Raw genomic sequence first — 19,178 nt, forward strand, 5'->3', positions numbered from 1 at the left:
ACTGGAGATTAGAGAGAAGTAAGCAGTTGCATGTTTTCCCCTGTAACTGAATCCAAGTTGAGCTAGGTAAGATTTGTAGTCTTTATTTACCCAATCACCAATCAGAAGTTATTAAATGCATTTCATTCAGGATCTATGTTAGATACCATGAAAACTTTAAAAGGTGCTTTGGAGAGTTCCCAGACCTCAAGAAATTTGCCCTCTGTTCCTCTTTGAACTTTCCTTTCGTTTTTCCCTTCTACCAAGTCCCCAAAGAATTTGAAGCTATCTACTAGATTAAAGGTAGTGGGCAAGCAATAGAACAATTAATCACAAAACAAAAATATGACCATCTTTACTGCTGTAAGTTGGTGAGTCCTTGGAATGAACTAAATTTGATTGTAAGATTCTGGGCCTCTAAAACAGAAAAGAAATTATTTGGCTTATGTAGCATTCCTTGTCTGACCAGAGAAAGCATTACAGGTTTTCCATACACATGGAATCTCTTTGGGATCAAAAACTAAAGGTAGAATTCTTGGTTGTAAATACTGACTTTAGGGCATATTTTAAACAAAGGAGTAAATAAATACTGGAAGGTTAGGCTGACTATTGTGTTGCAGGACTCAGCATAGTGCCTGACTCCTGGGGCTTATTTGATATATAATTGAACCATTCAATGTAGAGTTTTACACCTACTTTTAATAACAATGAAGAGACACCATATACTCTTTGAATGTTGTGTTTTCTGTCCCTGGAATGCCAGACTCTCGCTCCTTGTTTAGCTCCTCCTCATCCTGCAAGTCTCACATTTCATCCAACTTCCATTGTTTTAGCATCTCTTAGAGTGATCTACTCCTTGCCTTTTAGATCTCTTGGATCAACTAGGAGAGATACACTCCCTGGGGGAGTCTTTGACTTGTGTGAGGCTCCCCTAAGAACCTCCACAAGTCAGAGATAGTTTGATTTTGATCACCTTCGTAGCCCAGACCCTAGCATAGTGCTTAGAGTCACTTACTGGATACCCAGTAAATACTTTAAATGAATGTAAGTAATTAATTACTGAACAATGCAGTGACTTGTGCTTCTAATGAACTTTGAATGAAAATGAGGATAATGGATGCAGTTGTAGATACTATTAAGCATAAGAATAGTGATGACCATGATGATGATGATGATGATGACGAAGATGATTTTTAAAAAAGTAATGGTAACTACTCTACTGAATTCTAATCATGTTCCAGGTCCTTTACAGAAACTGTCTCCCTCATTCTATGAGGAAAGCAGAGTTACTGTCCTCATTTTTACCATGGAGAAGAATGAGCATGAGGGTTGACAACATGGATGGGATCATATACTCATTTGACAAGTAAAGCCTAGGATTCAAACATTCTTAACTACTGTGCAAAATTATCTCCCTAACTTATTTTCCTGAAGCATCGTGAGGTTTATGATCTGGAAGCATGAAGTGAAAGTGTTGTCCTGAAGAGTGTGGTAAGTGACCTTGTGACAAATCATAATAGCAGTCCCCTGTTATTTCACTATGAGACTTCAGCTGTGTTTCTAGCCAGGAACAGAAAATGTAGAACCAGAGGCCATATGATTCTTTCTTTTGTTCTCAGAGGAGGGGCATAGGATGTCTGTTTTACCCATCCTCTGGGTGTGCAGCCCCCTTGCTGAATGCCTTTTGCAGCATTTCCATTCGTAAGGAGTTATCACATACTTCATTTGTTCATTTGAAAATCCCATGTTTATTGCAGAGCAGAGCAGCCACATTATTATAAGTCGTTAGACAAATTAAATGATTCAGTGTACTAGCTCTGAAAAGTCTAATTTCAATGTGTGGAATCATGTTTATCATCACCCAAATTCAAAGGCACAAAAATAGCACATTTACATTGGTAACTGATTCATAACATTCCCTTCCTATCTTGTTCTTTCTTTCTTTCTTTCTTTCTTTCTTTCTTTCTTTCTTTCTTTCTTTCTTTCTTTCTTTCTTTCTTTTCTTTCTTTCTTCTTTCTTCTTTCTTCTTTCTTCTTTCTTCTTTCTTTTTGTTAGGAACCAACTGAAACCCCACCTGTAGGATGACACACACAAGGATAATCTTTAAATATTAGGGCCTTGATGGAGTGAAGCCATTAGGATAAATCCAGCCCCATACTGGTGCCTTCTGCTTCCTCAATACATTATGTATAGATGTAGGGATTGCCAGATTTTTCTTTAACGTTTGGCTAAATGGTTCTTCAAGGCCTAAGGTCTCCAAGTAAGTGTACATATAAGGTATTTTTAAATATACAGTATTGACACAGGAGGAAGCATTGAGTCTTTCGGGGCTTTTGTGATTACTGTACTTTCCTGCAAGCTTTTTTCCCTACACCGATTCTCCCTCTAGGATGAGAAGGAACATTCTGGCTTCTTTCAAGAATGACCTCCTTGCCTTGAGGAGACTCCTTTGATTATTAGCAGCAAAAAATTACCTTCAAGCTAACTCTAACTCTTTTCTTAAAGCCCAAATTCCATTTTCAAAGAGGGAAAAAAAACCTAATCTCAAGCCCTAGAACATAGAAGGTTAATGGTGGACTTGCTTCAAGGAGAGAAATATGAAAAGCAAAATTGCTAAGTCTGCTGAGAACTAATCAAGTATATTGTTCCCTTGATTCTAGAAAATTACAACGAGCCTTTTAGAAAGGTTGAAAAGATGTCCATGGCGTGCTCTCAGTTTACTTTGTCTGTAAATGCATGTTTCCTTCTTCCCTGGGGTTCCAGAGGCGCTGGTACACGCGCTGATGGTAATGGCTGCTGGTGGCCGGCTGTCTTTCCCCTGGCAGAGCTGCGTGTCTTTCTGAATGACGGATGGTTCCCTCTGCTGGCTGAACTTAAAGTCAGCCCTCCAAGCTGAGCCAACCTGGGAGGAATCCCCATCACCAGTCTCACTGATGACTAAAATACAGTTTTGAGTTTTATCCTTAAAAAACCAACCATCTGTGACCAGGTTAAGTGTGTGTTAGAGCCGGTGATGGACTGATTTCCTGCTTTCCTTTCTCCTTCCTTCCCTCCCTTCCTCACCTCTTTCTTTGTGTCTCCTTCCCTGTCTTCTTCCCTCTTCTCCTTTCTCCATTTTGAGAAAATATATAAAAATATAGATGACCACAAATAGTAATATAATAAACATCTGTATTCCCATTATCAAAAAAAAAAAAAAAAAAAGAAAATCTGTTTCTGTTTAGTCAGAGTTGCTCACAACTAGTTTGTTTAAGGAAATTATCAATTAACTCAAATTCTCTTTTAGGTATCACAGATTGTCTTTCCTTCCATTTTCTCTGGTGCCTGCACCTCCTGCTCAAAATTTCCCACCACGGGTTTGGGATGTATTTGACCAGTTTGTTGTTAATATTTATACATACACATATATGTATCCACAACCAGTGCATATTAATTATTGTAACTGCATGTTTAAAATGTTCCTTCTCGTTAGGTTTTTTCACATGACATATTTACAAAACTTACCTCTGTTGATCCCTATAAAACCAATTGATTTCTTGTTTTTTTCAATTGATTTCTTTTAACAACTGCATAATACTCCATCTTATAACACATTTTATTTACCTACTCCCTTTCAGGGCAAATTTTAGGTCATTTCCATATTTTGCTACACTGAAAAAAAAAAACAAAACCTAGCAAAACCACTGCAGTAATCTTTTTAGTATATTTCTCCTTGTGCATGTGTTTCTTGAGCCCAATGTATTTGGCAAGAGGATTCAGTATAATATAGGATATGTGTAGTATCACTTTTGATAAAAGTAATAAAATTGCTCACTAGAATGATATGCAAATTCATGGTTCTGCCAGAAGTAAATTAGAATATTATACCATTTTTTCCTGTATTTTGGACAACACTGAATTTTGTCAGGCTTTTTCATGTTTACTGCTTTGAAGAATAAAAATAGAATCCCATTATTTTGTTTTGCATTTTCTTCTAGTGAGACTGAGCTTCTTTTTTTTTTATTTTTATCATTAATTATCCATTGAGATTTCTTCTTTGAATCACTATTTTTTCTATTTGCTTGTTCATTTCTTCCCTTGATTTCAGGATCCTTATATATTCTGATTACTTATTCTGTCTAATATATTGTCAATATTTTCAGCTGGTCTGGCACTTGGGAAGATCATTTCTTCAGATGATTGGTATGGTTAAATTTCTAATTTAATTCCAAAAAGATTATCAACAAGTCAGGCATATCTCTCTGCCTCCAGCCCATTGCAAATCCTTTTGGATCTACTGTCAAAATATGCAGCAGATGATGACCACTATTTCTTATATCTCATGCTACCTGACTGGCATCTTTATTCTCCAGGATTGCTATAGAACCCCTCAAAGTGGCTATCTATTTAGTTTATTCTCAAAGAGCCAGAGAGATCTTACTAAACTGAAATGACATCTTATTCCCTCTCTGCTCAGAATTACCCACTGGCTTTCCACCTTGCTGCAAGTAAAAGCCCAAGTCCTTATAATGGCCCAGAAGTTCCAGTACCATCTAGCTCCCTGCCATGGCTCTGACCTTGTCTACTACCACTGTCCCATCACTGTCCAGCCACACTGGCTTCAGTGTTGTTCTTCTAGCATTTTCGTGCCTTGGACCTTTGAGTTTTCTGTTCTCTGCACCTGGAACTTTCTTCTTCTAGAAACATCTCCATGGCCATCTTCTGTACCTCATTCAGATCTTTTCCTGAGATGTTACCGTCTTTGCTTAAAAATACAAAAATTTCCCCACATTCGCTGTATTAATTTCCTGGGGTTGCTATAATGAATTACCACAAACTAAATGACTGAAGACAACAGAAATTTATCAGCTCACCATTTTGGAGGCCACAAGTCTGAAAGGGAGGTGTCACCAGGGCCATTCTTCCTCTGAAACCTGCAGGGGAGTTTTTTACTTTTTGCTTCTTCTTGGCTTCTGATAGGTCTTTTAGCATTGCTTGGCTTGGAGCTACCTTTCTTTAGCCTCTGCCTTTGGCATCACATGGTGTTCTTGCTATGTGGGCTCTATACTCCCATGGTCATCTTCTTTAGGAACACTAGTCATAGTGGAGGAGATGTGACTTCATCCTCCTCCAATATGACCTCATCCTAACTAATTATATATGCTATGACCCTGTTTCTAAATAGGATCACATCTTAGGTACTAGAGGTTAGGGCTTCAACATATCACTTTTGGGGGATAAGGCCATAATTTAACCATTCACCATAAGACTCATCCTGACCACTCATCTCCTTTCCACTTTGTGTTTCTCTGGAGCACATAACACTGTTGAACCAACCATGTAGTTTACATTTTTGTTATATTTATGCTCTGTCTCCCCCACCAGAATGTAGGTATCGTGAAGGCAGGATTTGGGACTATGATGTTCACTGCTATAGAGAACTGTGCCTGACATTTTAGCAGGAATTCAATAAATATTTATCAAATGAATGATTATCTGTGTTTAATTACTACATTGAACAGATCATGTAGCATGATATGGCCCCAAACCATTATATAAAGAAAGGTAATCATTATCTTTAAACAAAATCTTAGGAAATGAATAGGTGTTTGTAACTGTGATACTTTTATTTCAAAGAAGGTCATGTGAAGGAATACCAGAGGCAGAGGTCAGAGCTGAGAGGAACCAACCAGCTGGATGATTAGTACATTGTCAATGAGTGATTTATGGGCCGTGAGGTCCCTCTGTCCCCCTTGTGACTTTTCTGCTTCAGAGTTATCCCTGCAAGTAAGGTGGGGCACTTTGCCTGAACACTCAACATGGGCCAGAAACTGTGCTTTGTCTGCATTTTAAAAATTATCTTTTTGATAATGATACTCCTCAGATATTATTATACTTATTTGACAGAGGTGGCAAGTGAGGCTCCATGAAAGTGAGGAGATGCATAAGATTCAGAGACAGTAAATGTGTTAGTAGGATTCCAACTTAGGACCAAAAATACATGTTCCTTCCATTATAAGATTCCTTCAGAGTCTTGTGGACACCATGATTTCAAGGAAAGAGAGGACACTAACCCACAAAATACACTTTAGACAGATGATTTGTCATAGACCACCATACAACCAGAGTCATACTCTTCCTACCAGACTTGTGGATCAGCCTCATCTTTTTGCAAAATGGAAAACCCCAGTGCCATTACTGGCCAACACTTGAAGAGGTTCAAATCATGCAGTCAGAACTGTCCAGTATCAGAAATGAGAAGATAGAGTGTCAAGGTACTGTTCTGCTGCTCCCTTTATGAGATCTTGTCTGAACCACTTAAGCCACTCTTCAGCCACGATCTCTCTTGTGCAGAGTAATGAAACATCTACAGAAATCACATGGGTGCCTTTATTCTGCTCTTTTAACAATACCGATGCAGTTGTGCTAGCTGGTATTCATGGTGAGTGTCCCCAGTGAAGTTGCCTAGAGGCCATCCAGATCACTGCTGAAAAGATCATTTGAATTTCTTGTACATGGTTAAGTTATCCCAGGACCACCTGCCTGCCTAGATCCCCTATCAAAGCTCCATGCATTCTGCCACTGAGCATTCTGGAGAGATAGCAGTAGTTGGAGAGGTAGTATTTATTTAATTTGAAATGTTTTCATGGAGTTTGATATAATCCACCTTCTATAGGTGCATCCTTATAATAGTAGTGACATTTTTATGTACATATAAAATAGAACTTTTAAAACGATAACATTTCTGGGTTCATTTCCCTTGGAGAATTTACCCTCTCTCTTGACTTCTATTTGTAGCTGCCATTTTAAAATTAGGGTATAAATATTATGTCAGTTAAATAAAGGAGTGATGACTTCACTTCTTGAAGAAAGCAATACCTTTTCTTTCCATGAAATGCAGCTTAGCTGTTACCTGATTGACACACCATTATATGATTCTCTCCCAACCAGACAGTTACACACATTTAATAATTTTTTTATGTATGAAAAATAAGGTCAAACAGCTACAAAATCAAGTTTTTATGCTTTGCATAGCTTTGAGAATGATTGTGGAATTGAAATGAAATTCATGAAGCTGGAGGATGCTTCTGATGTGAAACATGTCTCCTAAAATGGCAGGGGATTTTTCTTGGTCAGTGGAAATCTCGTGGCATACTTTGGGCAGTGTGAGATAAAGCTTAGGAAAAGACTAAGCTTTATAAAATAATCACTTGTCTTTATATGTCTTTGAATGGTTTCACTGAAAAGGTGAATATGTATTTTAAAAAATAAAAATACAGGAAGAGAAATGTGTTACTGTGGTAGACTTTGCCCAGCATGTTGTCAGTGGACTGTGTTCCTTTAACACCTCCCTGGAACTCATATGCCTGCTCCTTTCCTTTTCTACCATGTCTTCTCATTTTTATTCCCTTAACAATTACTCCCATTCTGAGGCTTAGCAAACAACTTAGCCTGTATAATAAATACAATATTGAATACCTCCCATGTTCTAAAAAGCAAAGATATTATACTCCTTTTCTTGCTTCTAGTCAAGACCCAGTCTCCTGTTTCACTTTATATTATCTGCCCACTTACCTTTAGCCCTGCCTTTTTTTCCCTCTCATTCCACAATCACTTGAAACCCATAGGTTTCTGCAATTTTTACAATTTAGGGATTGCCCCTAAAATGTGAGGCATTGCTACAATCTTCTAGAAATACTTGCCAAATGCTAGTTTTGGCTGGATGAGACAGGCATCTTCATTTCTTAATGTGCCAGCTTCTCACTGGTGAGTCACCTGACTGTCTAGAAAGTTTAGCTGGAAAACAGAGGAGGTCTAAGGAAAGTAAATGAAATGAAGTGAAGTAGTGGTATTTCGTCTTCTTACTATGACTCTTTGTATGGAATTATTATTATTATTTTTAAAGATTTTATTTGTTTATTCATGAGAGACACACAGAGAGAGGCAAAGACATAGGCAGAGGGAGAAGCAGGCTCCATGCAGGGAGCCTGATGTGGGACTCAATCCCGAGACCATGGGATCATGCCCTGAGCCGAAGGCAGATGCTCAACTGCTGAGCCACCCAGGTGTCCCTGTATGGAATTATTTGATCCTTGTGTTATTGTTCTGGTTGGTGTTTGTAAGCCCTGGAGCAAGACTCTTTATTATTTTTTTTAAAATATTTTATTGATTTATTCATGAGAGACACAGAGAGATGCAGAGAGAGAGGCAGAGACACAGGCAGAGGGAGAAGCAGGGTCCATGCAGAGAGCCTGACATGGGACCCAATCCCGGGCCTCCAGGATCATGCCCTGGGCTGAAGATGGCGCTAAACCGCTGAGCCACCTGGACTGCCCAGCAAGACTCTTTTTAACAAGAAAGTTGACAATATGAATCATATATATCTGAATGTGGGTCATTTTAATATTGGTGATTAATGGAAAGAGGAATTGTAAACTATAACTTCAAGTTTTACACTCTCTACCATTCCTCTTTGCTTAGAAAAGCTTCTTTTTTCCTCTCCTAATAGTAAAGAGCATGTGTTTCATGAATCCAAATACCCACTCTTTGCTTTTTCTCTTCTTTAAGAGGACTCAGATTTCTGCTATTTGCTGTGTGATCTCAGTTAACTCACTTAACCTCTCTGGTTTCTTCTTCCATAAAATAAGGCTAGTTATAGGAGCTGCCTCATAGAATGGTTAGAAGGATGAGATGGCCACTTATGTGAAATTATTAGCAAGGTGCCTTGCATACAGAGGCTCTCAAGAAATGATAAGGATTATTAGAAGAAGGCAATGTGTACTTACCAACTCTGTGTTGGTACTTAAGGATAATATTTTCAATATTCTATTTCTCTTAGGGTGTTACCTATTGCAGTTTTCAATGAAGGATGTAGAAATATCTGAGACTAACAAATAAGGTAAAATAAATAATGTGGGAAAGTACTATGCAGATAATCTTTGGTAGTCATGAGATTGTATGAGCCTCATTACTTTGAGATTAAATGCTTCCAGTCTAAGAGCCAGCAGAATTGACTGATGTATTATCATTTTATCATTTAACTTTATGCTGTGCTTTTATTCCAAATCTTCTTATATACTTGGGAAGATGATCAAGGAAGCTCTGAATCTGACTTATGTTTCTACTTAAAACCAAAACCAAACATTGCTCAGATGAGATAATGAGTGGAGGTTAAGTGTTTTGAGGAGAGAAATTCAGAAATGCAAAGGAATATCCTCTAATTGTTTTTATTTCTTTCTACTTCTAGTATGGCTCAGTAAGCTTTATTGAATCTAACAATCTCCACAGATAGCAACTATAAAATATGGGAGAAGAAATTACCTGAGGCCCTAGAGAGTGAAAATAAACAGGCAGATTTTGGAAGAGAATTGAGATTCAAGACTTGAAAGCAGGGACATGTGCAGAGTAAGTCCTGCATTTCACATTTTAGACTGAGGGTCTGGTGAAGTTAATGTCATTTAGTGTGGCTAATTCCAATAGAAAAACCACAGTCTTTTTATTTTTATTTATTTTTATTTTTTATTTTTTTAAACCACAGTCTTTTTAGTGTGAAACTCCAGCAAACAGAGTTCAGGGCAACTGTAGCCACTGGAAAATGAAGCTAGAGTCCCGGAAAGGAGAGAGGCTGACAGGGGAAACTCCCAATTCTATGTATAATCTTTGACTAATCCCTAAACCATGCATGCATGGAACAGACACAGCTAACAACCAGAGAACTAGACTGAGATTTGAATTGCTGCCCAAAAGCTAGTTTTCAATTTGAGTATAACCAAATTAATTGCCTGCTATAACAAATAAATCAAGACTTTTCAAAGAACTATAACAGATTTCAGAGTCTTTATTCACATTCATACATTCACATGATACAACCCCAAAGTATATAACATATGAAGAACCAAGAAAACATGATTCCCTTCTGAAGAGAAAAACCACTCATCTCAGATAACTCCAAGATGACCCAGATGTGGGAATTAGCAAAGATTTTAAAGCAGCCATTACAGCTATCCTCAATGAAGGACAGAAATACACTCATGATGAATAAAATCATAGTAAATAGAAACTACAAAAAAAGAATCAAATGGAAATTCTAGAACTGAAAAATACAATATTAGAAAAAGAATTCACTGGCTAAGCCTATGCTTGTTGGAAGTAACAGAGGAAGAGGTCACTGAACCTGAAGGTATGATTAATAGAAGTTTTCTTTCTGAAGAACAGGAAGAAAAGAAATTTGAAAAACTGAACAGAATTTCCTTACTCGTACTTCTAAAGAGTAAGAAAGGTCAGAGATTCTAAATAAATAAGTAGATAAATAAAAACTGAACAGAAAAAAAAATAAACAGAAACTTAAGGATCTATGTGATAAAAATAAAAATGTCTAATGTGTATAACCAGAGTATTAGGAGAGGTGAAAGAGAATGAGACAGAAAAATATTTGAGGAAATAGTGGCCAAAATGTTCAAATTTGGTGAAAAGGGTAAATTCATAGCTCAAGAAGCTTAGCAAACTCCAAACAGGATAAATCTGAAGAAAACCATGCCTAGATACACTGTATTCAAACTATAGGACACCAACAAAAAAGTGAAGATCTTGATAGCAGCCAGAGAAAAATGACATATTATCTTCCAGGGAACAATGTTTTATAATTATAAAGCATTGTAAATAAGCACTAACTTCTCATCAGAAACTAAAGAGGCTAGAAAAAATAATATGGTATTTTTGAAGTCCAAAAAAAAAAAAAAAAAAAGGAACAACCAAAAAAACCTATTTACACAGAAATCCATGTATTGTAGATATGTACCAAAAATATCCTTTGAGAATAGAGGCAAATTAAAGACATTTTCAGATAAAAGTAAACTAAGAGAATTCATTGATTGTCAGCAGACCTACACCACAAGAAATGCTAGAGGAAGTTATTCAGGCTGAAGTGAAATAACACCAGATGGAATCTTAAATCTTCAAAAAGGAATGAAGAATATCAGAGACTGTAAATATAAGAGCATTTTTTTCATCTTAGTATCTTTAAAATACATAGGATGCTTTACAGCCAAAATTATAACACTACCTTGTAGTGTTTATAATGTACTGTGTATAGATGTAGTACATATGACAATTACAGCATAGAGGATTGGGAGGCATAGTAAATGGACTTACACAGTTGCATAGTTTTCAAATTTTATATGGGGTGGTATGAAATTAACTCTTAATTAGACTGTGAAAGATCAAGAATATATATTTAAATGCTTAGCGCAATCACAAAAAATCCAAAAGATTAAATAGAATCCTAAAAGTTTCTAAAATAGTTCCAAAAAAATTCAGGAAAGTAGGAACAGAGGACAAGAAACAGAAAAGGCAAATAGGAAACAAATTAATAAAATCATAGCTCTAAATGTAACCATATCAGTAATTATATTAAATGTTAATGAACTAAATACTGTAATTAAAATGCATAGTTTATCAGAATGGGTTAAAAAAAACAACAAGAACAACTATATTTTGTTACAAGATAACTTTTAAATGTGAAGATACAGATAAGTTTAAAGTAAATTGATGGGGCAGTCCCAGTGACTCAGCAGTTTAGCACCGCCTTCAGCCCAGGGCATGATCCTGGAGACCTGGGATCCAGTCCCACATTCGGCTGCCTGCATGGAGCCTGCTTCTCCCTCTGCCTGTGTCTTTGCCTCTCTCTCTCTCTCTCTCTCTGTCTCATGAACGAAAAGATAAAAATCTTAAAAAAAAAAAAAAGTAAATTGATGGAAAAAGATATACCATGGAAATAGTCAGCATAAGAAGTCTAGAGTAGCTATATAATATGAGACAAACTAAACTTTAAGATAAAAAGTATTATCAGAGATAAAGAAGAATACTTCAAAATAATAAAAGTGTCATTACATTAAGTTGACAGAAGAATTACAAGTGAATGTAAACATAATAAAATTCCTAGTGAGATCACTTTAAGTATTTTTGAGTCCAGGATTTTTTGATGAGTATTGTGAGTCAAGAGACATGAGTGTTTCATCATTTTAAGTTAATGACCGTTTAATAAAATCGTGGACTCAAAGCTCAAGACAAGTGATAAAAAGCATATTTGGAGAAGATAGCTCTCTGTATGACTAACTGCTTATAAGCTTTTCATTATACATTGTTACAGTATGTGTTTGCTTTATTTAATGCATTTTATATATTTGAATACCGCCCATGATCCAGGATCAAGTGAGGAATTCAGTTTCTCAAACAGAGTTCATATTTAATTGGTATGCACCAGAATAGTTATTAAGTCCATTCTGTGTAGTGCCCTCAACATTACTAGTTGTTAAATATTTTGATTATCCCTGCTTATAATACTTATATAAATTAGAGGCATTTCCCCCATTTGTCAGTGGAAGAATCTATGGCTCTGAGACTCAGTATGTTGCTCAATGTCATGTGACTGGTGGATGGCCAAGCCAGTCTTCAAATCCAAGTTTGTATGTTTCCAAAAGCTTCGCCCACTGCACTCACACCATTTCTTCTGAGGAAACATTATGCCATTGTTATTAGGGTATGCATGTGAGGATCTACAGTTCCCTTTCCTGGACTGCCTTTGGGACAAAGGAACAATTTCTTGATATATCTGGCTACATTCTGGATACAATCAGTGGCTGTAACTCATGGGGACAGACCCATGATTTTAGCCCAGTTCTCTGGGTACACTAGTATGTATATACATATACTGTATGTACATAGAGTACTAGTATATACTAGTATGATATATCAGATCTGAAAACTTCATATGTATATATTCTTGTTAGTGTTCTGTATTTCCAGTGGACATGTTTACAGTACAAATTTAGAGATTATGGACAACTTTCCCAGATTTCTGTGTGCCTTCTGATATGAAAGAAGGGTGGCAAGTATGGATCCTGGCCCAGTGGGAGGCCCAATTTTACATTAGTGCATGGAGTTCAGAGCAATAAGTGATTTCTAAATGATGTTTAGGAGTTATGCATTGGAGTTTTACTACTTTTGATGAATAGAATTGCATTTATATCTTAAAGGATCAATATTTCAGTTTTGATCAATACATATTTTCAATACATATTTCAATATGATCAATACATATTACTATGTATTAAATACTAATGAATGCTTTTGCAAATGTTCTCTCTGAATCTTCACAGCAATGATAAGAAATGGATATTATCCCCATTATAGAAATAAGAACACTAGGAGGGCCTGGGTGGCTCAGTCAGTTGAATACTCGACTCTTGATTTTTGGCTCAGATCATGATCTTGGAGTCCTGGGCTCAAGCCCCACATCAGCTCAATATTCAGTGGGAAGTCTGCTTGAGGATACAGGATACTCTCTCTCTCTAAAATAAATAGTAAGTCAAAAAAAAAAGAAAAGAAAGAAAGAAAGACACTGAAACTTCCATATTCTGTCCTTTTGAATAGAAGGTTAACACAAATATTTGCTCCTCTCTGTGATGTTGGACCTAAGCAATACGTTAGCCTTCCCTGTATTTGTTTGTGAGAATATTTATATAGCTTCCATAGTATATGTGAGTGTCCCTACCCTGCAATCAGGCGACATGAATCCTGGTCATTGCTTCCTTACCAGCTAGTTAAGAAATCTGTACCTCATATCTGGTGGCTTGTAGCTAATTAAAAGAAGATTGATAAAATATGCCTAGAAAATCAGGAAACAAATCCACTAGCCAATATTGCTAATAGAACTGCAAATTAACACTGAGCACAAAAATTCATTCTGAGTTTCCTGGCAGGCAGAGTAAAATGAAGGAATTTCTTATTCTTATCATCAGGAAAGTTAAAACATGTCAAAAATTTCTCATAGGAGGTCTAAGTTCCCTTCCTGTTTTTGAGATCTTACAAAAATGGTGTAATAACACCTACCTTCCAGATTCTTGATAGAATTAACTGAGACATTGGTGTGTTAATATTAATTTACTGTTGTCCTTACAGAACCCCAATAAACGCTCCTGATGGAAATTTCAGGAGAGTCAGACTGTAGTTAACTTTGTTTCACATTCCATACTCAGAACTTCTGTGGGTCATCTAGCTACTACTTATATAAGTACCCCTATGTTGTCAGCAACCATGAGAAGCAGTTTATGATCTTCTCCATACAAATGCTATTGTCCAATACCCACCATTTGCTTCGACGTGGATGGAACTGGAGGGTATTATGCTGAGTGAAATAAGTCAATCAGAGAAGGACAAACATTATATGGTCTCATTCATTTGGGGAATATAAAAAATAGTGAAAAGGAATAAAGGGGAAAGGAGAAAAAATGAGTGGGAAATATCAGAAAGGGAGACAGAACATGAAAGACTTCTAACTCTGGGAAACGAACTAGGGGTGGTGGAAAGGGAGGTGGGCGGGGGGTGGGGGTGACTGGGTGACAGGCACTGAGGGAGGCACTTGACGGGATGAGCACTGGGTGTTATTCTATGTGTTGGCAAATTGAACACCAATAAAAAATAAATTTATTAAAACAAACAAACAAACAAAAAAAACAAATGCTATTGTCCACATTTCATAGATAGAAAACGGAGCCCCAGAGAAGTGATGTCATTTGATCAAAGTTACACATAAGGGAATTTGAACCCCTATTTCTCTGACACCAAAGCCCATGTTATTTTCCAGTACACTATGCTGCCTCTGAAATGCTGAATAATTTAACAGTTTTGGCATTCTTTCCAAAAGTCCTTCCAGTTTATAAAGTGATCACTGTGAAGAACCAACACTTACTGGGTTAGGATTTGTGTGATGTGAAATCACAAGTGGAGTCATGACTCAGAAGGCTCCACATAACCCTTGACAACATCAGAGGACCTTTTGTTATCTATATTTTATGTTTATGCTTTGTTTTTAAAAAGTAATTTCTTTGTCAAGACTTGAAGACTTGGAGAGTGACAGAGAGTAAGGTCACCCCGGGACCACCAGTGACAGCTTTGCCAGTACAGTTGGAATTTTTCTCAACTGTAAAGCTTATTTAATGAAAAGAGACCCAAAAAACTTTTCTACTAATGTGCAATGTTCTCTTGTCAGTTTGAAATGAGCAAACTGTCAGCCTGCCGATTACCATGCATACAGTATGTGCTCATTAAATCATGCACTGTGGGTTCCTTCAGGTTGTCAAACTGCTTAATTGAAAAAATGTGTAGTGTTGTCCTTATGGGAAAGAGGCACCAATCAAAGGACTGGAGATCTTATTCTTAATATTTCAGAGTTTGCTTTCAACTGCAGCCAGAAATTGTTCCGTTTTACAGTTTTGATTAAAGGACTATCCCTTTTGCATTTTTTTTTTTTTTGGTTTTGTTTAGAATTCCAACACTGTAATTATAACGGAGTTGCTTTTATAATAGAGCTACTAAATCATTCTGCCAGCAGATAAAAACTGAAGGGAAGGGCTCAGTTTCTTTGTGCTGTAACAGGAAGGCTGACTTGGGGGTGTTGGGGCTAAAACAAACTGGGACTGTGATGGGGGATGGGTTTTAAGTTTGCTAATTCTCTGCTGCAGTGTTTTTCTTGTAGGTTTGGGCCTTACCATCACCTCAGTGGGCGGGTTAATCCTTTCCGAGAACTAAAAAATACCCTTAGGCTTAACACCAATGTGTTAACTTGTTTTGTATATAGGGTAGCTTTTAAAAAAACAATGACAACAAACCAATACTCAAGCTCTCCCCAGATCAAAGAAATCAGAATCTTTGGGAGTAATGAAATTAAAAGTTCTCTCCAGGTGATTCTGATGTGAGCCAAGGTTGAGAGGGATTGGCCTAAATTCACTCAAGTTGTCCCGTATTTTTTTTTTTTTTTTAATTTATTTATGATAGTCACAGAGAGAGAGAGAGAGAGGCAGAGACACAGGCAGAGGGAGAAGCAGGCTCCATGCACCGGGAGCCCGACGTGGGATTTGATCCCGGGTCTCCGGGATCGCGCCCTGGGCCAAAGGCAGGCGCCAAACCGCTGCGCCACCCAGGGATCCCAAGTTGTCTCGTATTTAAAGCCAAGACTCATTCAGCAGCTGTTAATCAACCTCAAGGCATCAAGCAATGTTTCCCCACAGGGTTTAAACACCTTATCATTTCAGAACGTTAAAAACTCTGATTTTTGGGCTCCAATTAGATCTATTAAAGAGATTCTTTGGAGACAGGGCCCAGGAGTCTCCATTTTTAACAAGTGTTCTAAGTGATTCTTGTGCACTAAGGGTTGGAAATTTGCTGGAAAAGCAAGGTGATCTTTATAAGTGATGTTGAAGGGAACTTCAAATGAAAGTGCGCAAATCACAGTAAAATCAGAGCAGGGCTTTTTAAAAAAAAAAAAAATTAGTGATTTCAGTCCATTCATTTGGGCTAATTGGGATTTTGCATGGTTATAATAGCATCAGCTTTATTTTGGCAGACCTGCCCACAATCTAGTGCCATATCAGACCCAGGAATGTACACATATTGTATTCCTTTTTTAACCTTTAGATACATACATCTAACTTTTAGATGTCCCTAAGGACTAGGGCCAATGCATTTTTTCAAGGGCTTAGGAAAATATTGAGAACTAAAAGAGAAAAATTATTTCGGTTTCATTGTATGGAGGAATTGCTGAATCAGAACCATTAGATATTTAATGAAATGGCAACCAAATGAAACATTACTTTTGTTATTACTTAATTTAGTAATTATAAAAATTCTACATTTAGAGACATTTTATGAATAAGCTTTCCTCTCTTTTTAAGAATTTCTGAAAATGCATGATGATTGCTGAGACATTTTAGCTAATTTTAAAATCAAATAAACTAAATTATATGTAACCAAATAATTTCAAATGCAAAAGTACAAAAATATTTTCAAAGATTTCACATCTGACAACTGTTTAGTGTAATATATCTGATATAAGATGGGGTTGAGCCTCCCAAAGAAAACATGCCTAGGGAGTGGGAAGGTCACGTAAGTATCTCCCATAATATCTGCTTCAAAATTAAAGGGCATTTGATTGTTCTGGGTTCCATTCTCATTGATAAAGCTAACAAACCAAGCCTAAGCATACTTCAAACATACGGTTGAAACTAAACCTTATTGTTCACCTTCCCACCTCTAAAAAAAAAGAAAGCCAAAAAGATTAAAGAAAAAAATTAATATATGTAGCAACAGATTAAACTACCTTTAAAAATACATTACATAAAAGTGGGGACTATTAATGAGCCTCAAATGAGACTGACAAGGCACATTGCCCACTATACCTCTTGCTTAGAAAATTACTCCTAAGAAATTATGGTTATTAATAGTGAAACAACACATGACAAAAATAAAATAAAATAAAATAAAATAAAATAAAATAAAATAAAATAAAATACTGCTGGAAATTTGGTGTTTCTGAGGTCAGTTGATAAGCTAAGTATGTCATATTTGAATTCTCTATTTGGATACTTTCGATTTGATTGCATATGAAGTAACCAGTTTCAGAATTCTTCTGATTCACGGCGATTCCTGCTACTAATATCATATTTAAGACATATCTTCCCCTTTTCATAACCTCTTCCTCTTGTTTTGTTTCTTTTGTAAAAGTTAGCACATCTGTTTTATTTATTTGTTGGTTTACCTTCCTTTTTGACCATGTCTTCCCCTAGAATGTATTCTCCATGAAAGCATGAGTTATGGCTGTACTTCATCAAATCAATCATGGGGAAGAAAGGATGATGACAGTCGATCACTTCGTCCTTGCCAGCAATGATCAGTCAGGAATGTCGTACTATTAGAAGCAAAGTTACAAATGCTTACCTGGTCAGGAAATGTTTTAGAACATCTTTTTTAGATGTTGGATTCTATAACTCCAAGTCATTAATAAATGAGTGATGGAAGAGAAGATATATTCAGGTTTCACATAGACTTCCCTTACCTCCCCCAACATCCAAAAGGCAAAAAAACTGCCAAAAGAATCAGCTTTTCTATAAATTCTGTGACTTTTAGATGAATAAAATGGTTAATTGTTCACTGGAAAATGACTACTTTATACTTTTGGAGAGAGGCCTGAAAATTTCTTGGCAATACGTCAACTGATTAATAATTTAGAATGATGATTGACTGGAGGGTGGAAGTGGAGCTAATAGCTTCTCATTTTCCTCTTTATTATTTCAGACAAATTGGTAAGTCATGGTGGAGGTGTGGGGTATTTCTGGGTCAACTGGTTAGAAGCTCTGGATTAAAAAATGGAGGGAGATATTTGATCTTGCTAGTGTGCTGACCTCACCCCTAATGGAGCTGGACGACTTTGTGATGTGTTGCTTCTGACACTTAGTGCTGCTATTACTCTCCTAGCAAAGTCTGTGTGAACCCTAAGAAACTCTTACCAGGACTCTGTTGTGTGCCACATCAGTTAGACAGTGTTTCTGTTAAAATACTGGATCCAACACAATCCTAACTTTAAATAGTTAAAAATTTGGCAGGAGTGGCACATACACCTACCAGGTAAAATGTGTTAGGTATTTTAAGAGAGCGTTATGAACAAATACGATGGGAACCATTAGCTTATGGATTGATGTGAGAGTCCTGCCTAATTGGGAAATAGTGAATTATAACAGTGTGAGAAAGTCCAACTGTCTAAGACAGTGTATGTGGGTGGCAGCAGTGAATTAAAGAGTGGCGAAGAAAGGAATGCTTGCATGAGAACCTGGGTGAGATTTTCAGGCCTGCATATAGCTCCAGGACTGTATGCGAAGAGATAGGATTCAGATCAACTGTGTCCTAGAAGGAATGAAGTGAGCCTCATCCTAGAAAGTGCACAGGGCATTATGTGGAAATTTCCACCTGCTCTTGGGAGAGGATGTGGCTTTAACAGGAGCCAGGGTTATGGTGGCTGCTGCCAGGATACTAATATTCATCTATATCTAAAGGGCGAGTAGCTGAGCCCCCACAAATGAATCTCACAAATTCTGAAGAGAATTCTCATTGAAATAAAATCATTGTATATTTGAGCACCAGATCTGCTTTCACTGGCAAAATTTTTGCTGGTGTCATCAGGGCCTGAATGTAAGGACTTTCCTCAAAGAGCAAAAGATTATGCATGCTTCCCTCACCCATCTTTGTCCTGTGGATTTAAGTAACTTTGCAAATATTCATGTTTTGAGTATTTGTATATGGTATTTTGATGGACTGGATTTGTCCTTCCAAAAATTCCTATGTGGGAGCCTAACCCCCATGTGACTGCATTTGGAGATAGGGCTTTTAA

General features: G+C 36.9%; 1 protein-coding gene and 1 long non-coding RNA gene across 16 annotated transcripts in view; one reads left to right on the plus strand and one right to left on the minus strand.

Moving 5' to 3' along the window:
- FHIT (fragile histidine triad diadenosine triphosphatase) overlaps positions 1-19,178 on the plus strand; it is a 1,383,460-nt gene that overhangs the window by 367,707 nt on the left and 996,575 nt on the right. The gene's annotated exons all lie outside the window — the stretch shown is intronic.
- On the minus strand, positions 1,704-5,024 carry LOC144291239 (uncharacterized). The gene is made up of 2 exons (XR_013358559.1): positions 4,834-5,024; positions 1,704-2,054 (listed from the first exon to the last, which is right to left on the minus strand). It is a non-coding gene; the product is annotated as an uncharacterized LOC144291239 (long non-coding RNA).

This window comes from Canis aureus, chromosome 19 (genome assembly GCF_053574225.1).
Source record: "Canis aureus isolate CA01 chromosome 19, VMU_Caureus_v.1.0, whole genome shotgun sequence".
Classification (NCBI taxonomy): domain Eukaryota; kingdom Metazoa; phylum Chordata; class Mammalia; order Carnivora; family Canidae; genus Canis; species Canis aureus.